This window comes from Lissotriton helveticus, chromosome 9 (assembly GCF_964261635.1).
Source record: "Lissotriton helveticus chromosome 9, aLisHel1.1, whole genome shotgun sequence".
In the NCBI taxonomy this organism is placed as follows: Eukaryota; Metazoa; Chordata; class Amphibia; order Caudata; family Salamandridae; genus Lissotriton; species Lissotriton helveticus.
In genome coordinates, this window is record NC_136070.1 from 706689818 (window position 1) to 706710242 (window position 20425).

Sequence of the window (20425 nt, forward strand, 5' to 3'; positions counted from 1 at the left end):
AATCCAAAGGACATTTGGGACTGCAAAGCCAAGTTCTAAGTTGGCGAAAGCATTCTGAAGGTGCATGAGGTCCAATCCAGGTGAAAATTGGCAATTCTGACCCTTTCCCATTCCCATTCTCAAAGCTGTTCCTGTGAAAGATCCACCTTGCATTCTTCATACGGTTAGACCAAGTCTAAAAAGAAGTCGGCGAAAGTATTCTGAAGGGGCATGAGGTCCAATCCAGGTCAAAATTGGGAATTCTGGCCCTTTCCCATTCCCATTCTCAAAGCTGATCCTGTGAAAGATCCACCTCGCATTCATCATAAGGTTAGACCAAGTCTAAAAAGAAGTCAAAGCAGGATTTTCTCTCATCCTGCTACTCTCAATCAGAGAAGTCATGGGGACGTCAAGGTGCCTCTCTGTCCTTGTCTCGTACTAAGGATCAGATTCCACATCTTATCCCAATGCATGCAGAGTCACCGGTTCCACTGGTGAAACTGCAATGGCTTTCAAGAAAGACATGCTGCATCATCTTGGCACCACCGTACTGGTAACCTGCAAACTGCATGGTGGGTCCACCATCTGTGGACAACCACTGAATCTTCAGCAATCCTCCCGACCCAGTTGTCAGGAAAGGAAGGGGGCCCTTAGGATCCCAAGTGAACCCTGCCAGCACCGAGGATTTACAGCAATCCCGGTCAGGGGACTGGAGCACAAATCGGAGCATCCACCATCTTGGCCTCCCAGGCCACGCCCTCTACTCCGATATGTTTTAATTGACACCCACATACGAGGGCTGTTGGTTAGTGCCAGTCCTGTTTTGAGTGCTGCAAAACGTCATTTTTTGTTTTTCACAGGTAAAACAATATTTGAATTTCTAAAAGGAAGGAGATCAACAATGTTTGTATGAACACTATTGGTAAATGAGTATCAACAGATAAAGGATATCTCCAAGAAAAGAGAGTGGAGAAAAAGGAAAGTCAACAGCACAAAGAGAAGATAAAAGCCAGTTGCTTGAAGGAACTCAGTTAAACCCGCAGGTCCCAATTCTCGTTTATTACATTTACAACATCCAGTGGATTTGGTTTCGCAGTAAAAATAGCTGCTACACATTTTTCCTGATCAAGGAACAGGAGTAATTATTTGCAAAAAAAGAATTCTTGTAATTTGATCTTGGTGGATTAAGAAGAAAAAACACCAATGCGGCCATATTGAACAGGGCAGATTTATGAACTGTGAAAAAGAGCCAACATGTATCCAAAATGTGGTACAAACATTCCAACAATAGCCAAATCATATCAAAGTGTAACATGGAACTCAGACCCGATCTCCCACGCATATCAACCAATAAGAACCAAATGTTCCTGACTTATTTCCTTTCTACTGTACTGTAACAACTTACAAATAACATGGTGAACAGTCAACCTGGTTTTCTTTTTTGAGTGTCAACGTATTTGTACAAGTAAATCCTGATGTATTCTATTTACATTTCCATTCTTCAGCTTGCAACAGTTTTATATTTAACCATAATTACCCTTTACAGATATTAAATAAGATTGCAATGCATATACATTATATACAAACTTCCTTTGAAATGGTGTGATTTTGAGCAAAAAAACTTCTAGAAGGACTATGGCTGGTTTTGACAAAAAACAAAGATGTCCTGTACTTACACAGCATTTTTTTGTATAACAGAAAAAAAGGTGTTGAAATGAGAATTTTATACAAAAGGCGTTCAATAGTCTGCTCAGGCACGGTCTGAACACCACACTCTACCTCAGGCAGGAGTTGAATAGCGCAGCCCCGGCTGGGCTCTAAGAAGTTGACGGGCGTCCCTGCGGAGCCTACAGGACAGAGGCTTAATTTTGGACCAAGTCTGAAAACGGTTCAGTCAAGCAATTTAGGTTTTATCTTTGGTTTGAAAAGCCACCAACATCCACAGCAGTGGCACTTTTCGATAACGAAAAAAAGAGTCCTGTCAGTCTCATGCCACGTTAAGAACAAGGCCACCCCATGGACTCCGGTTATACCTCTCCAAGCAGTGAACAAAGTTCTTGGTACAGTCTGGGGTGCATATGAAATTGTAATGGCTTCCCAGTGGTTAGCTGGGAAACCCTTCCAAGGCCTGTATCGCAGAGAAACTGCACTGTGTGGTGCAATCTGCAGGTGTAGCCTCAGGAGGCAAGAGTTCTCATCACAGATTTCTAGATCTTCAAGCTTCTCTTAAACGAGATCCACAGTTCAGTCTTCCGTGTCTGTCTGCACTCCCAGCATGGCATGGAGCTCCTCTGCCTTGTACCCCAAAAGGTTGTGCAAGTCACATACAAATTGTTAGAACTGGCTATTTCTGGTAGGCTAAGGCTGACGCCAAAGCCAGGCAGAAACCACCATTCTAGTCAGGGCAAGGGAGTCACACGCCAAGATAATCCCTGCTCACCCCCTTGGTAGCTTGGCACGAGCAGACAGGCTTATCCCGGAGGCAATATGTAAAGCATTTGCGCCAGCACACAACAGCAACAACATCCTAGGCACGCCACAAAAGGAACTCCACACAAGGTTATATAAAAATAACTTCTGTATTGTCAAAATCACATCAGATAGAAATCACACATGTACATTGTGCCAACTGGCACGGGCAATATTCACAAGGGATTATTCACAAGACAGGGCCACATGGGCCACTGTCAGAATCAACACTTTTAGAAATAGAAATACTGTCAGAAATTAGGATAAAAGGATATAAAATCACTGTAGCACAAATTAGCAAGTATAGCACACAACCAGTAACTACTGGTAACAGGTAAGTACCACCTACGCAACCCTAACCACCTTAGGAGAATGTCACGCAGGGGACCAGGACCTCACTAGGACCACCTGTACTGGAAAGAACAACCACCTAAGAATAAAATACATTTATGGGGTATCAGCAAGAACACATTACACATGATGCATCACAACATTCAGCGGTGTAAGAACAAGGCACATGATGCATCAAAAACACATTCAGAGGTGCAGGGAAGGAAAAACACATGATGCATAAACCAACACATTCAGAGGTGTAAAATCAAGGAAGACACATGATGCATAAAAACATTCAGAGGTGCTAGAACATAACTCAATAGCGCAAAAACACATGATGCATAAAAACATTCAGAGGTATAAGATCAAGGTGCGTAATCATATTAAATGCATTACATTTCCTAGCACCACATCACATTGCGCAAAACTCACATTAGGCAATTACCATCACATAGATAATCACATTGCGCCTAAATAAAATCACGTACCAGCCCCCATCTAATAAAGGGACTAAGGAGCCCTGTGTCCAGAATGTCAGGGCGTGCTGCCATGCAGCGCCAGTCAGGGGTGCACCACTGGTGCAAAACCTAAACGGTGCAGGTGCCCACTACTTGCTGGGCACCTGGGAACATCACAAGAGCTAAACGGTGCAGCTGCCCACTAATTGCTGGGCAGCTGGGAATCAAAACTGCGACAGGGTCCTCACTGACCCTAGACCAGCCAACTGTTGGAGCCACACAGGCTCTGAAGACACATATGCGTAGGTCATAGCCACATGTAGGAGCCACACAGGCTCTGGTACTCTGCGCGCATTGGAGCCACACAGGCTCTGTTATAACACGTGCCCAATGTTGGAATCCCCCCTCTGGGGACTCGAGATCAAAAGGAATGTCCGTCGGAGCACTCAGGCTCCTAAAACAGTCATGGGCCTTCTGGACCCTCACTGGTGCCTCTCTAAACATATGTTTCAGAAAAGGGGGTGGTGATGAACAGAGTGCCTGAATTAAGCAGACCACTCTTACCCAGTCCAAAGATCAGGGCTTGATCCATCACCGTTTTTTAGCTCACTGCACCATCCCAGCTCAGAACTTGGCTATATGCAAATTAGTCTGTTCCTTTCCCAGTGCATGGTGGGAACAGGGCAAACCAAACTACCAAGCCAATTCTTGTACTGGGAAGGAAACAAGCTTCCGGGGACCGGTTTCTGCCATTTCAGGCGTCTTCGGCCCGGCTTGCTTGAATCCTGATGGTGCAATGAGCAAGGGACTCACATCTGAGTATACCCTTCCACGCTTATGGTGGACAAAATGATTCAGAAAAGGGGGTGGTGATGAACAGAGTGCCTGAATTAAGCAGACCACTCTTACCCAGTCCAAAGATCAGGGCTTGATCCATCACCGTTTTTTAGCTCACTGCACCATCCCAGCTCAGAACTTGGCTATATGCAAATTAGTCTGTTCCTTTCCCAGTGCATGGTGGGAACAGGGCAAACCAAACTACCAAGCCAATTCTTGTACTGGGAAGGAAACAAGCTTCCGGGGACCGGTTTCTGCCATTTCAGGCGTCTTCGGCCCGGCTTGCTTGAATCCTGATGGTGCAATGAGCAAGGGACTCACATCTGAGTATACCCTTCCACGCTTATGGTGGACAAAATGATTCAGAAAAGGGGGTGGTGATGAACAGAGTGCCTGAATTAAGCAGACCACTCTTACCCAGTCCAAAGATCAGGGCTTGATCCATCACCGTTTTTTAGCTCACTGCACCATCCCAGCTCAGAACTTGGCTATATGCAAATTAGTCTGTTCCTTTCCCAGTGCATGGTGGGAACAGGGCAAACCAAACTACCAAGCCAATTCTTGTACTGGGAAGGAAACAAGCTTCCGGGGACCGGTTTCTGCCATTTCAGGCGTCTTCGGCCCGGCTTGCTTGAATCCTGATGGTGCAATGAGCAAGGGACTCACATCTGAGTATACCCTTCCACGCTTATGGTGGACAAAATGATTCAGAAAAGGGGGTGGTGATGAACAGAGTGCCTGAATTAAGCAGACCACTCTTACCCAGTCCAAAGATCAGGGCTTGATCCATCACCGTTTTTTAGCTCACTGCACCATCCCAGCTCAGAACTTGGCTATATGCAAATTAGTCTGTTCCTTTCCCAGTGCATGGTGGGAACAGGGCAAACCAAACTACCAAGCCAATTCTTGTACTGGGAAGGAAACAAACTTCCGGGGACCGGTTCCTGCCATTTCAGGCGTCTTCGGCCCGGCTTGCTTGAATCCTGATGGTGCAATGAGCAAGGGACTCACATCTGAGTATACCCTTCCACGCTTATGGTGGACAAAATGATTCAGAAAAGGGGGTGGTGATGAACAGAGTGCCTGAATTAAGCAGACCACTCTTACCCAGTCCAAAGATCAGGGCTTGATCCATCACCGTTTTTTAGCTCACTGCACCATCCCAGCTCAGAACTTGGCTATATGCAAATTAGTCTGTTCCTTTCCCAGTGCATGGTGGGAACAGGGCAAACCAAACTACCAAGCCAATTCTTGTACTGGGAAGGAAACAAGCTTCCGGGGACCGGTTTCTGCCATTTCAGGCGTCTTCGGCCCGGCTTGCTTGAATCCTGATGGTGCAATGAGCAAGGGACTCACATCTGAGTATACCCTTCCACGCTTATGGTGGACAAAATGATTCAGAAAAGGGGGTGGTGATGAACAGAGTGCCTGAATTAAGCAGACCACTCTTACCCAGTCCAAAGATCAGGGCTTGATCCATCACCGTTTTTTAGCTCACTGCACCATCCCAGCTCAGAACTTGGCTATATGCAAATTAGTCTGTTCCTTTCCCAGTGCATGGTGGGAACAGGGCAAACCAAACTACCAAGCCAATTCTTGTACTGGGAAGGAAACAAGCTTCCGGGGACCGGTTTCTGCCATTTCAGGCGTCTTCGGCCCGGCTTGCTTGAATCCTGATGGTGCAATGAGCAAGGGACTCACATCTGAGTATACCCTTCCACGCTTATGGTGGACAAAATGATTCAGAAAAGGGGGTGGTGATGAACAGAGTGCCTGAATTAAGCAGACCACTCTTACCCAGTCCAAAGATCAGGGCTTGATCCATCACCGTTTTTTAGCTCACTGCACCATCCCAGCTCAGAACTTGGCTATATGCAAATTAGTCTGTTCCTTTCCCAGTGCATGGTGGGAACAGGGCAAACCAAACTACCAAGCCAATTCTTGTACTGGGAAGGAAACAAGCTTCCGGGGACCGGTTTCTGCCATTTCAGGCGTCTTCGGCCCGGCTTGCTTGAATCCTGATGGTGCAATGAGCAAGGGACTCACATCTGAGTATACCCTTCCACGCTTATGGTGGACAAAATGATTCAGAAAAGGGGGTGGTGATGAACAGAGTGCCTGAATTAAGCAGACCACTCTTACCCAGTCCAAAGATCAGGGCTTGATCCATCACCGTTTTTTAGCTCACTGCACCATCCCAGCTCAGAACTTGGCTATATGCAAATTAGTCTGTTCCTTTCCCAGTGCATGGTGGGAACAGGGCAAACCAAACTACCAAGCCAATTCTTGTACTGGGAAGGAAACAAGCTTCCGGGGACCGGTTTCTGCCATTTCAGGCGTCTTCGGCCCGGCTTGCTTGAATCCTGATGGTGCAATGAGCAAGGGACTCACATCTGAGTATACCCTTCCACGCTTATGGTGGACAAAATGATTCAGAAAAGGGGGTGGTGATGAACAGAGTGCCTGAATTAAGCAGACCACTCTTACCCAGTCCAAAGATCAGGGCTTGATCCATCACCGTTTTTTAGCTCACTGCACCATCCCAGCTCAGAACTTGGCTATATGCAAATTAGTCTGTTCCTTTCCCAGTGCATGGTGGGAACAGGGCAAACCAAACTACCAAGCCAATTCTTGTACTGGGAAGGAAACAAGCTTCCGGGGACCGGTTTCTGCCATTTCAGGCGTCTTCGGCCCGGCTTGCTTGAATCCTGATGGTGCAATGAGCAAGGGACTCACATCTGAGTATTCCCTTCCACGCTTATGGTGGACAAAATGATTCAGAAAAGAAAACATATGTAGCCCCCTCTGAGCCACACAGGCTCTCTAAACAATTATGCCCCTATGTTGGAGCCTTGCAGGGCTCAAAACAAACAATGCCCGCAAGAGCCTCGGGGCTCAAAGATACAATGGGGACTGGCCTCGAGCCTCTCTGGGCTCGAACATACAGATGTGCCCCTTCTCTCCTGTGGAGCGGCCCGTTGTCAACCCGGGCCCCTCTGAACACAATGAAGCTGCCTCGCACTCATCGGGACGGCGGGGACTCTTCCGGCTTCTCAGATGCTGGGGCGGCTATCCTCTGGGCAGCGCGGAGCTCTCTACGATACCGGAGCCCTGCCTGCGCCTGTAACCGCTCTCCTGTCACGCCCAGCATTTCCGGTCTCCCTCTCCACACGGGAGACCAGCAACGAAGAAGGCAGGCTCCTCCCAGGCAGGAGGAAGCGGAAGTGGCCGCCTCGAGGCCCCGCCCGCGTCGCGCCACTGCTTGCCTGGCTTCCTGTGCTGAGGGCTGCCAATGGCAGCGCGACCCTTGGCAGGGAGGCGGGCGCAGCGCCTCTACATCGATCTCCGGGCCAGCGGCGGTGAGACACGGGCGTAACACGAGGGGTGGGCACCCTCGCCATAAATATAAAAATAAAAGCGCTACTAAGCGCTTGGGGGGCAAAGTAAAGCGCTCACAGCGCTGTAAGCAAAAATAAAGCGCTCTCAAGCGCTGGGGGAAATAAAGCGCTCCAAAGCGCTAGAAAACAGATAGAGCGCTCCCAGGCGCTCAGGGGGGAAATACAGCTCTTCCAGGCGCTATAAATGCCAATCAAGCGCTCCCAAGCGCTTAGGCTTCAACAAGCCTGGGTAAAGGCAAGAAAAAGGTCTCTGCAGGAAAATGCAGCTTCTCCATGCTGCCAAAGGTCCCAGAGATTCCAAGGGGCAAAGCAAAGTCCCCCCAATCAGCCCAGGCAAGGTAGAGGGGTCCCCCAGAAGTCCTCCAGGCATCCAGGAAAGTCCATCAGGTGTCCAGGGGCTGGGCAGGGCCCAGGGATTCCCCTGGGCCCAAGCAGCAGCACGCCCCTGGCAGGATTCAAGTTAGAAAACAAGAACATTTTGGAAGGGGACACAGCCCCTTTTTATACTATAAAATCCTTTGTCTAAAGGGTGCAGGCAGTGTGAGAACCCGCTAGAACTGGTTATAGGGAACTCCTTTCAGTGTGAGGGGCAGAGGCGACAGTCGCCCAGCAGGAGGTGGAGCCAGCATTGTGGCAGGCAGGCACAGCCCTATTCACTCCTAGGTGCTATCTCCTCCCACTTCCCTGGCAGCAGATGCAGCCTTTCATCCACGGCCTGACTCAGACAACCTCCTGGGGGCTCTCCAGCCCCTGTCACCCTCAAACCAGACAGTCAATCAACAAGCAGGCCCAGGCACTCTTGGGCCAGGCTCACCAGCCAATCACACGCCAGGCACAAATTACACAAATATGCCAACTTCTAAAAGTGGCACTTCCGCACTAGACACATTCATGCCGCATACATCATTACGCAGCATTCAATCTCACGAGTTCGTACATACCAAACTCGACCCTGCACTCCCCACACATCAGGAACTACCATGGGCATACATATTCCCCATTCATTCCTATGGGAGGGCAGGTCACTCACCACACATACACAGAGAGCTCACGCACTTTACACTGTACCACAGTGAAAAAGTGCACAGAGGCCTAAAACCACCAACCCCAGGTTCCAGAAACAGGCTAGGAAAAAGCAAAAAGTCTCTGGGTGAACCTGCCAAAAGGGCCAGGTCCAACACAACCCCCTTCCAGCCAAAACGCAGGGTAGACCAATCACTCCACTGATGGGCTTCCTTGCTTTGGGCGACAAAACACGGACACGGGCCCGCAAGGCAGGGACACCCTCCGGTTTTTGGCCACTCTGAACCCACATAGATTTCTCTCAACAAAAGCTCTCTGGCACAACTAGAATACCCCACTGGTACTCTCTAGTCATCCACGGCCAGGACCAGGCCCTAGGCCATCCAAATGTCACAGGTCCTAACCAATTGACAGAGTGGGGGGCAGTAACCCCTGGCACACAATAGCCACTCTCCCTCTCAGGGTAGCTACAACTACCACTGATCCTTCAACCTAGGGACCATACCCTCAGGCTGACCAGAGGTCATGGGCAAGAATGCCCCACCCTACCTCTACTTCTGGGTTTCCGCACCCTCACAGGGAAGCACTCACCAGAACACAATTCTCCTACCAGATCAGGACCTCACTCCATCACTGGTCTACCACCTGGAAACTATTTCACTTCTAAGGTACAAAGCACACAGCACAGTTCCTCTTCAAGCAGGTGGGGGGACACAGCACACAGCAAAGTACCCTTTCCTCTACCTTAGTGGAAACAACAAACTGCAGGTGGGACCCAGAACACACAGCAAGGGCAGCCCCCTCAGTCTCTTCAGCTGATCTACCTTGGCAGAGATTTCTTCTTGACCTAGAAGTTTCCTAATCTCCCATCCTAGGATCTAAACTCTCAGGTTGCACCGGGGTCAGAAGTAAGGACAACGTCCCTCTGCACGCCCTTCCAGAGTTCTGCACCCTCCCACCTTGGAGCAGTACCCCTGGAAGCCAAACACCAGGACCGCCAGAGTTCTGGTTACAAACACTCCCCGTCCTCTAGACACAGGAAGATCCTCCTCAAATGACATGTAAGTACAGCCTAGGCCCCTGACCTGGCGCTCCCTTAGGGAACTCTCCAGGCCCTGAGACACGGTTTCGGGCCAACGTGGGCGACACCGTCCCACACTCACTCCGCCTCCACTGAGACAGGACGTGAGCCCCTACACCCCTACCATCCTCCTGGGACCTAGCTGGGCTACACATGAACCTCTTCACCTACACAGGATCATCAGATACACAAGCCACTACTTTTAGAATCACTCCCTAATGTCTCTGCAAGACATCTAGCACACCGCCAGACATCCACCTTCTCATCCAGTGCCTCTGCAGGACCTCCTGCACACCACCAGAGGTACACCTCCTGTGCAAGCTCCTTTAAAAAAACTCACACCAACTCCTCCAGTTAAACACACCACTCATCCACACACTCCCCCTCCAGACTGGTGAGACAGTTCCTCACTGCCTCTGACTTTCAACCTGTACCCCTCTTACTGAGCACCAGGCACCATACTCTGGAAACTGGGAAGGGGACTTCACGCACTGGACACATTTAAGCTGCCACCACTGGATCCTACCATACTGGGGAATCCAGATATACACACTACACTCAGGGGATAACCACCCTCCCAAGCAAGCCATTCCTCCTCCACACTCCCTCTCTTCCATCTACCCACACAGGGACAGAAACAGGAACAGGGATTGGGCACTGGACCCAGCAAGGGATTCCCAATCTATGGGAACCTCCCCCTCTACTGGCGTCCCGCCCTGTAATTTTCTCTCATCTGCCACTAAACATAAAGCGCAGGAACACCATCTGAAAATGACACTCTTGAGGAAAACCAAAATCACAAACAATAATCCCAAACATGTGACTATCTGAAAAATGCAGAGTTTTGTAATGTAGCCAGTTGTCGCTGTGGCACTGCGCAAACACAAGTCCTAATCCGCACCGCTGACCAACAATGTTAGAACTGGCTATTTCTGGTAGTCTAAGGCTGACGCCAAAGCCAGGCAGAAACCACCATTCTAGTCAGGGCAAGGGAGTCACACGCCAAGATAACCCCTGCTCATCCCCTTGGTAGCTTGGCACGAGCAGGCAGGCTTATCCCGGAGGCAATGTGTAAAGCATTTGCGCCAGCACACAACAGCAACAACATCCTAGGCACACCACAAAAGGAACTCCACACAAGGTTATATAAAAATAACTTCTGTATTGTCAAAATCACATCAGATAGAAATCACACATGTACATAGTGCCAACTGGCACGGGCAATATTCACAAGGGATTATTCACAAGACAGCGCCACATGGGCCACTGTCAGAATCAACACTTTTAGAAATAGAAATACTGTCAGAAATTAGAATGAAAGGATATAAAATCACTGTAGCACAAATTAGCAAGTATAGCACACAACCAGTAACTACTGGTAACAGGTAAGTACCACCTACGCAACCCTAACCACCTTAGGAGAATGTTACGCAGGGGACCAGGACCTCACTAGGACCACCTGTACTGGAAAGAAGAACCACCTTAGAATAAAATACATTTTAGGGGTATAAGCAAGAACACATTACACATGATGCATCACAACATTCAGCGGTGTAAGAACACACAAGGCACATGATGCATCAAAAACACATTCAGAGGTGCAGGGAAGGAAAAACACATGATGCATAAACCAACAAATTCAGAGGTGTAAAATCAAGGAAGACACATGATGCATAAAAACATTCAGAGGTGCTAGAACATAACTCAATAGCGCAAAAACACATGATGCATAAAAACATTCAGAGGTGTAAGATCAAGGTGCGTAATCATATTAAATGCATTACATTTCCTAGCACCACATCACATTGCGCAAAATTCACATTAGGCAATTACCATCACATAGATAATCACATTGCGCCTAAAGAAAATCACATACCAGCCCCCATCTAATAAAGGGACTAAGGAGCTCTGTGTCCAGAATGTCAGGGCGCGCTACCATGCAGCGCCAGTCAGGGGTGCGCCACTGGCGCAAAACCTAAATGGTGCAGGTGCCCACTACTTGCTGGGCACCTGGGAACATCACAAGAGCTAAACGGTGCAGCTGCCCACTAATTGCTGGGCAGCTGGGAATCAAAACTGCGACAGGGTCCTCACTTACCCTAGACCAGAACTGCGCCAACTGTTGGAGCCACACAGGCTCTGAAGACACATATGCATAGGTCATAGCCACATGTTGGAGCCACACAGGCTCTGGTACTCTGCGCGCGTTGGAACCAGACAGGCTTTGTTATAACACGTGTCCAACGTTGAAATCCCCCCTCTGGGGACTCGTGATCAAAAGGAATGCCCGTCGGAGCACTCAGGCTCCTAAAACAATCATGGGCCTTCTGGACCCTCACTGGGGCCTCTCTAAACATATGTAGCCCCCTCTGAGCCACACAGGCTCTCTAAACAATTATGCCCCTATGTTGGAGCCTTGCAGGGCTCAAAACAAACAATGCCCGCAAGAGCCTCGGGGCTCAAAGATACAATGGGGACTGGCCTCGAGCCTCTCTGGGCTCGAACATACAGATGTGCCCCTTCTCTCCTGCGGAGCGGCCCGCTGTCAACCGGGGCTGCTCTGAACACAATGAAGCTGCCTCGCACTCACCGGGACGGCGGGGACTCTTCCGGCTTCTCAGATGCTGGGGCGGCTCTCCTCTGGGCAGCGCGGGGCTCTCTACGATACCGGAGCTCCGCCTGCGCCTGTAACCGCTCTCCTGTCACGCCCAGCATTTCCGGTCTCCCTCTCCACACGGGAGACCAGCAACGAAGAAGGTAGGCTTCTCCCAGGCAGGGGGAAGCGGAAGTTGCCGCCTCGAGGCCCCGCCCACGTCGCGCCACTGCTTGCCTGGTTTCCTGTGCTCAGGGCCGCCAATGGCAGCGCGGCCCTTGGCAGGGAGGCGGGCGCAGCGCCTCTACATCGATCTCCGGACCAGCGGCGGTGAGACACGGGCGTAACACGAGGGGTGGGCACCCTCGCCATAAATATAAAAATAAAAGCGCTACTAAGCGCTTGGGGGGCAAAGTAAAGCGCTCACAGCGCTGTAAGCAAAAATAAAGCGCTCTCAAGCGCTGGGGGAAATAAAGAGCTCCAAAGCGCTAGAAAACAGATAGAGCGCTCCCAGGCGCTCAGTGGGGAAATACAGCGCTTCCAGGCGCTATAAATACCAGTCAAGCGCTCCCAAGCGCTTAGGCTTCAACAAGCCTGGGTAAAGGCAAGAAAAAGGTCTCTGCAGGAAAATGCAGCTTCTCCATGCTGCCAAAGGTCCCAGAGATTCCAAGGGGCAAAGCAAAGTCCCCCCAATCAGCCCAGGCAAGGCAGGGGGGTCCCCCAGAAGTCCTCCAGGCATCCAGGAAAGTCCATCAGGTGTCCAGGGGCTAGCAGCAGCACGCCCCTGGCAGGATTCAAGTTAGAAAACAAGAACATTTTGGAAGGGGACACAGCCCCTTTTTATACTATAAAATCCTTTGTCTAAAGGGTGCAGGCAGTGTGAGAACCCGCTAGAACTGGTTATAGGGAACTCCTTTCAGTGTGAGGGGCAGAGGCGACAGTCGCCCAGCAGGAGGTGGAGCCAGCATTGTGGCAGGCAGGCACAGCCCTATTCACTCCTAGGTGCTATCTCCTCCCACTTCCCTGGCAGCAGATGCAGCCTTTCATCCACGGCCTGACTCAGACAACCTCCTGGGGGCTCTCCAGCCCCTGTCACCCTCAAACCAGACAGTCAATCCACAAGCAGGCCCAGGCACTCTTGGGCCAGGCCCAGGCACTCTTGGGCCAGGCTCACCAGCCAATCACACGCCAGGCACAAATTACACAAATATGCCAACTTCTAAAAGTGGCACTTCCGCACTAGACACATTCATGCCGCATACATCATTACGCAGCATTCAATCTCACGAGTTCGTACATACCAAACTCGACCCTGCACTCCCCACACATCAGGAACTACCATGGGCATACATATTCCCCATTCATTCCTATGGGAGGGCAGGTCACTCACCACACATACACAGAGAGCTCACGCACTTTACACTGTACCACAGTGAAAAAGTGCACAGAGGCCTAAAACCACCAACCCCAGGTTCCAAAAACAGGCTAGGAAAAAGCAAAAAGTCTCTGGGTGAACCTGCCAAAAGGGCCAGGTCCAACACAACCCCCTTCCAGCCAAAACGCAGGGTAGACCAATCACTCCACTGATGGGCTTCCTTGCTTTGGGCGACAAAACACGGACACGGGCCCGCAAGGCAGGGACACCCTCCGGTTTTTCGCCACTCTGAACCCACATAGATTTCTCTCAACAAAAGCTCTCTGGCACAACTAGAATACCCCACTGGTACTCTCTAGTCATCCACGGCCAGGACCAGGCCCTAGGCCATCCAAATGTCACAGGTCCTAACCAATTGACAGAGTGGGGGGCAGTAACCCCTGGCACACAATAGCCACTCTCCCTCTCAGGGTAGCTACAACTACCACTGATCCTTCAACCTAGGGACCATACCCTCAGGCTGACCAGAGGTCATGGGCAAGAATGCCCCACCCTACCTCTACTTCTGGGTTTCCGCACCCTCACAGGGAAGCACTCACCAGAACACAATTCTCCTACCAGATCAGGACCTCACTCCATCACTGGTCTACCACCTGGAAACTATTTCACTTCTAAGGTACAAAGCACACAGCACAGTTCCTCTTCAAGCAGGTGGGGGGACACAGCACACAGCAAAGTACCCTTTCCTCTACCTTAGTGGAAACAACAAACTGCAGGTGGGACCCAGAACACACAGCAAGGGCAGCCCCCTCAGTCTCTTCAGCTGATCTACCTTGGCAAAGATTTCTTCTTGACCTAGAAGTTTCCTAATCTCCCATCCTAGGATCTAAACTCTCAGGTTGTACCGGGGTCAGAAGTAAGGACAACGTCCCTCTGCACGCCCTTCCAGAGTTCTGCACCCTCCCACCTTGGAGCAGTACCCCTGGAAGCCAAACACCAGGACCGCCAGAGTTCTGGTTACAAACACTCCCCGTCCTCTAGACACAGGAAGATCCTCCTCAAATGACATGTAAGTACAGCCTAGGCCCCTGACCTGGCGCTCCCTTAGGGAACTCTCCAGGCCCTGAGACACGGTTTCGGGCCAACGTGGGACACACCGTCCCACACTCACTCCGCCTCCACTGAGACAGGACGTGAGCCCCTACACCCCTACCATCCTCCTGGGACCTAGCTGGGCTACACATGAACCTCTTCACCTACACAGGATCATCAGATACACAAGCCACTACTTTTAGAATCACTCCCTAATGTCTCTGCAAGACATCTAGCACACCGCCAGACATCCACCTTCTCATCCAGTGCCTCTGCAGGACCTCCTGCACACCACCAGAGGTACACCTCCTGTGCAAGCTCCTTTAAAAAAACTCACACCAACTCCTCCAGTTAAACACACCACTCATCCACACACTCCCCCTCCAGACTGGTGAGACAGTTCCTCACTGCCTCTGACTTTCAACCTGTACCCCTCTTACTGAGCACCAGGCACCATACTCTGGGAACTGGGAATGGGACTTCACGCACTGGACACATTTAAGCTGCCACCACTGGATCCTACCATACTGGGGAATCCAGATATACACACTACACTCAGGGGATAACCACCCTCCCAAGCAAGCCATTCCTCCTCCACACTCCCTCTCTTCCATCTACCCACACAGGGACAGAAACAGGAACAGGGATTGGGCACTGGACCCAGCAAGGGATTCCCAATCTATGGGAACCTCCCCCTCTACTGGCGTCCCGCCCTGTAATTTTCTCTCATCTGCCACTAAACATAAAGCGCAGGAACACCATCTGAAAATGACACTCTTGAGGAAAACCAAAATCACAAACAATAATCCCAAACATGTGACTATCTGAAAAATGCAGAGTTTTGTAATGTAGCCAGTTGTCGCTGTGGCACTGCGCAAACACAAGTCCTAATCCGCACCGCTGACCAACAATGTTAGAACTGGCTATTTCTGGTAGGCTAAGGCTGACGCCAAAGCCAGGCAGAAACCACCATTCTAGTCAGGGCAAGGGAGTCACACGCCAAGATAACCCCTGCTCATCCCCTTGGTAGCTTGGCACGAGCAGGCAGGCTTATCCCGGAGGCAATGTGTAAAGCATTTGCGCCAGCACACAACAGCAACAACATCCTAGGCACACCACAAAAGGAACTCCACACAAGGTTATATAAAAATAACTTCTGTATTGTCAAAATCACATCAGATAGAAATCACACATGTACATAGTGCCAACTGGCACGGGCAATATTCACAAGGGATTATTCACAAGACAGCGCCACATGGGCCACTGTCAGAATCAACACTTTTAGAAATAGAAATACTGTCAGAAATTAGAATGAAAGGATATAAAATCACTGTAGCACAAATTAGCAAGTATAGCACACAACCAGTAACTACTGGTAACAGGTAAGTACCACCTACGCAACCCTAACCACCTTAGGAGAATGTTACGCAGGGGACCAGGACCTCACTAGGACCACCTGTACTGGAAAGAAGAACCACCTTAGAATAAAATACATTTTAGGGGTATAAGCAAGAACACATTACACATGATGCATCACAACATTCAGCGGTGTAAGAACACACAAGGCACATGATGCATCAAAAACACATTCAGAGGTGCAGGGAAGGAAAAACACATGATGCATAAACCAACAAATTCAGAGGTGTAAAATCAAGGAAGACACATGATGCATAAAAACATTCAGAGGTGCTAGAACATAACTCAATAGCGCAAAAACACATGATGCATAAAAACATTCAGAGGTGTAAGATCAAGGTGCGTAATCATATTAAATGCATTACATTTCCTAGCACCACATCACATTGCGCAAAATTCACATTAGGCAATTACCATCACATAGATAATCACATTGCGCCTAAAGAAAATCACATACCAGCCCCCATCTAATAAAGGGACTAAGGAGCTCTGTGTCCAGAATGTCAGGGCGTGCTGCCATGCAGCGCCAGTCAGGGGTGCGCCACTGGCGCAAAACCTAAACGGTGCAGGTGCCCACTACTTGCTGGGCACCTGGGAACATCACAAGAGCTAAACGGTGCAGCTGCCCACTAATTGCTGGGCAGCTGGGAATCAAAACTGCGACAGGGTCCTCACTTACCCTAGACCAGAACTGCGCCAACTGTTGGAGCCACACAGGCTCTGAAGACACATATGCATAGGTCATAGCCACATGTTGGAGCCACACAGGCTCTGGTACTCTGCGCGCGTTGGAGCCAGACAGGCTTTGTTATAACACGTGTCCAACGTTGGAATCCCCCCTCTGGGGACTCGTGATCAAAAGGAATGCCCGTCGGAGCACTCAGGCTCCTAAAACAATCATGGGCCTTCTGGACCCTCACTGGGGCCTCTCTAAACATATGTAGCCCCCTCTGAGCCACACAGGCTCTCTAAACAATTATGCCCCTATGTTGGAGCCTTGCAGGGCTCAAAACAAACAATGCCCGCAAGAGCCTCGGGGCTCAAAGATACAATGGGGACTGGCCTCGAGCCTCTCTGGGCTCGAACATACAGATGTGCCCCTTCTCTCCTGCGGAGCGGCCCGCTGTCAACCGGGGCTGCTCTGAACACAATGAAGCTGCCTCGCACTCACCGGGACGGCGGGGACTCTTCCGGCTTCTCAAATGCTGGGGCGGCTCTCCTCTGGGCAGCGCGGGGCTCTCTACGATACCGGAGCTCCACTTGCGCCTGTAACCGCTCTCCTGTCACGCCCAGCATTTCCGGTCTCCCTCTCCACACGGGAGACCGGCAACGAAGAAGGTAGGCTTCTCCCAGGCAGGGGGAAGCGGAAGTGGCCGCCTCGAGGCCCCGCCCGCGTCGCGCCACTGCTTGCCTGGTTTCCTGTGCTCAGGGCCGCCAATGGCAGCGCGGCCCTTGGCAGGGAGGCGGGCGCAGCGCCTCTACATCGATCTCCGGACCAGCGGCGGTGAGACACGGGCGTAACACGAGGGGTGGGCACCCTTGCCATAAATATAAAAATAAAAGCGCTACTAAGCGCTTGGGGGGCAAAGTAAAGCGCTCACAGCGCTGTAAGCAAAAATAAAGCGCTCTCAAGCGCTGGGGGAAATAAAGAGCTCCAAAGCGCTAGAAAACAGATAGAGCGCTCCCAGGCGCTCAGGGGGGAAATACAGCGCTTCCAGGCGCTATAAATACCAGTCAAGCGCTCCCAAGCGCTTAGGCTTCAACAAGCCTGGGTAAAGGCAAGAAAAAGGTCTCTGCAGGAAAATGCAGCTTCTCCATGCTGCCAAAGGTCCCAGAGATTCCAAGGGGCAAAGCAAAGTCCCCCCAATCAGCCCAGGCAAGGCAGGGGGGTCCCCCAGCAGTCCTCCAGGCATCCAAGAAAGTCCATCAGGTGTCCAGGGGCTGGGCAGGGCCCAGGGATTCACCTGGGCCCAAGCAGCAGCACGCCCCTGGCAGGATTCAAGTTAGAAAACAAGAACATTTTGGAAGGGGACACAGCCCCTTTTTATACTATAAAATCCTTTGTCTAAAGGGTGCAGGCAGTGTGAGAACCCGCTAGAACTGGTTATAGGGAACTCCTTTCAGTGTGAGGGGCAGAGGCGACAGTCGCCCAGCAGGAGGTGGAGCCAGCATTGTGGCAGGCAGGCACAGCCCTATTCACTCCTAGGTGCTATCTCCTCCCACTTCCCTGGCAGCAGATGCAGCCTTTCATCCACGGCCTGACTCAGACAACCTCCTGGGGGCTCTCCAGCCCCTGTCACCCTCAAACCAGACAGTCAATCCACAAGCAGGCCCAGGCACTCTTGGGCCAGGCCCAGGCACTCTTGGGCCAGGCTCACCAGCCAATCACACGCCAGGCACAAATTACACAAATATGCCAACTTCTAAAAGTGGCACTTCCGCACTAGACACATTCATGCCGCATACATCATTACGCAGCATTCAATCTCACGAGTTCGTACATACCAAACTCGACCCTGCACTCCCCACACATCAGGAATTACCATGGGCATACATATTCCCCATTCTTTCCTATGGGAGGGCAGGTCACTCACCACACAAACACAGAGAGCTCACGCACTTTACACTGTACCACAGTGAAAAAGTGCACAGAGGCCTAAAACCACCAACCCCAGGTTCCAGAAACAGGCTAGGAAAAAGCAAAAAGTCTCGGGGTGAACCTGCCAAAAGGGCCAGGTCCAACACAAATCGATACACGTAGCGCTTCCCAGAGGTCTTAAGGATGATGTTTTTATCGTAGCGCAGACCTCGACTTAGCTTCTCATAATTCATTTTTGGCTTGTTTTTCCTTCTCCCCCACCTCCGTGCAACCTCATCAGGGTCAGCCAGCTTGAACTCCCATCCATCGCCAGTCCAGCTGACAAATGATTGGCAAGTCTTGTCTGTCAATAGCTCCAACAAGAAACTGCCATAGCTGAATAGGCCCACTCCCGGTGAAACCCGCGAGAATGGCCGCTGGAATGACAGGTTTCCCTTGCTCCATGGGTAATTTCTATCCTGAATGTAATCCTTAAAGGACATAGTTGGCTTGTTTAAGCAAAGGGAGTGACTCCAATCTTCTTCAAAGCTCTCATGCGAGGGGACACGTTGCATGTCCAACAGGGAGGACTGGCTGGCCCAAGACTGCATGTACGAGTCAGAACTGTCGAAACTCTCTGCGCCGCTGTCACAGGATTCATGCTCTCTAGATTTACCTGTGTTGTGTATCAGCATCTCAAGGGTTCTGGCAAAATCCTGGTTCATGGAGCAATAGTTCACGCTAACCGTCTCCAGACAAGGCTTTCCATAACCCTGGAACTTTTGGTCTGGGCTGTGGAGCTCAGGAACAGTGGACGACTGGCAGTGTTCACCCATGACACGCCCTTTCGGGTATCTCGGAACTTGTGCACCGCACTGTGGTGGATCCACATCGAACCCTAAGGAATGTGAACTGATCCACCGTGGGACTGAGTTCAGCTGCGAGTCGTCCACATCCACGTACTCCTCCTTCACGTGATGCTCTTTCATCATCTGTTCCAGGTGCTCCCACAGAATGTCGCCCACAAAATCAGGTGCCAAGTCCAGGAAGCGATCCTTGCCCAGGTTGCACAGGGCCTGGCCATTCATGAGGAACTTCTGAAAATTCACATTCTCCAAACTGAACTCGTTCACTGCCCACGAAAGCCACTGGTAGACTTGCCCCTCAGTCCAGAACCAAGGACTGTTGGGGATCCCCAGACGACGCTACTCCTTGGTGAACCCGTTGAAGGTGGCTTTGAGGGCCTGGCTCATCATTGCCTTGCTGCATGGTGTCAGGAGTGGGAGCTCACAGCTGTTCACGTCGGGGGAGATTGAATCCAAGCCGGTTGGCACTGCTTGTTCTCCGTCGAAGGAAGAATATAATCCACTGAATAAAGAAGTTTGGTTACTGAAGGTATCAAAGGCAAGCTGTCGCTTGAGAGCTCCTTTGTATCCATTGTACACAGGCGCCACTTGGTCCAAGTCCATCCCAAGTCCACGCAGAGCTGTCTTCCATGACCCAGGTGCGTAGTCCTCCCAAGAATAGTAAACCAGTGTTTTCAGGCTCTCCTTCGGAAACAAGAACCAGTCCAAAACCAAGTTGGACGCTCCCAGGGCCTGTTCCGGGTTGTGGGGGCGGTGCGGGAGCCTGGGGGGGGGTCTCTGTGCTGTGGGAAGCTGCGGTCCCCGCTGCCGTCAGTCTGTCTCTCAGCTCTGAGTCTGTTTGTGAGTTTTCCCATTCCCATTCTCAAAGCTGATCCTGTGAAAGATCCATCTCGCATTCTTCATCCGGTTAGACCAAGTCAAAAAAGA

The 20425-nt window shown here is 50.7% G+C and overlaps 1 pseudogene; it reads right to left on the minus strand.

The window, feature by feature from the left end:
- Nucleotides 1-1010: 1010 nt before the first annotated feature.
- Nucleotides 1011-20217, minus strand: LOC144783261 (protein C-ets-2 pseudogene; annotated as a pseudogene).
- Between the last annotated feature and the right edge of the window lie 208 nt (nt 20218-20425).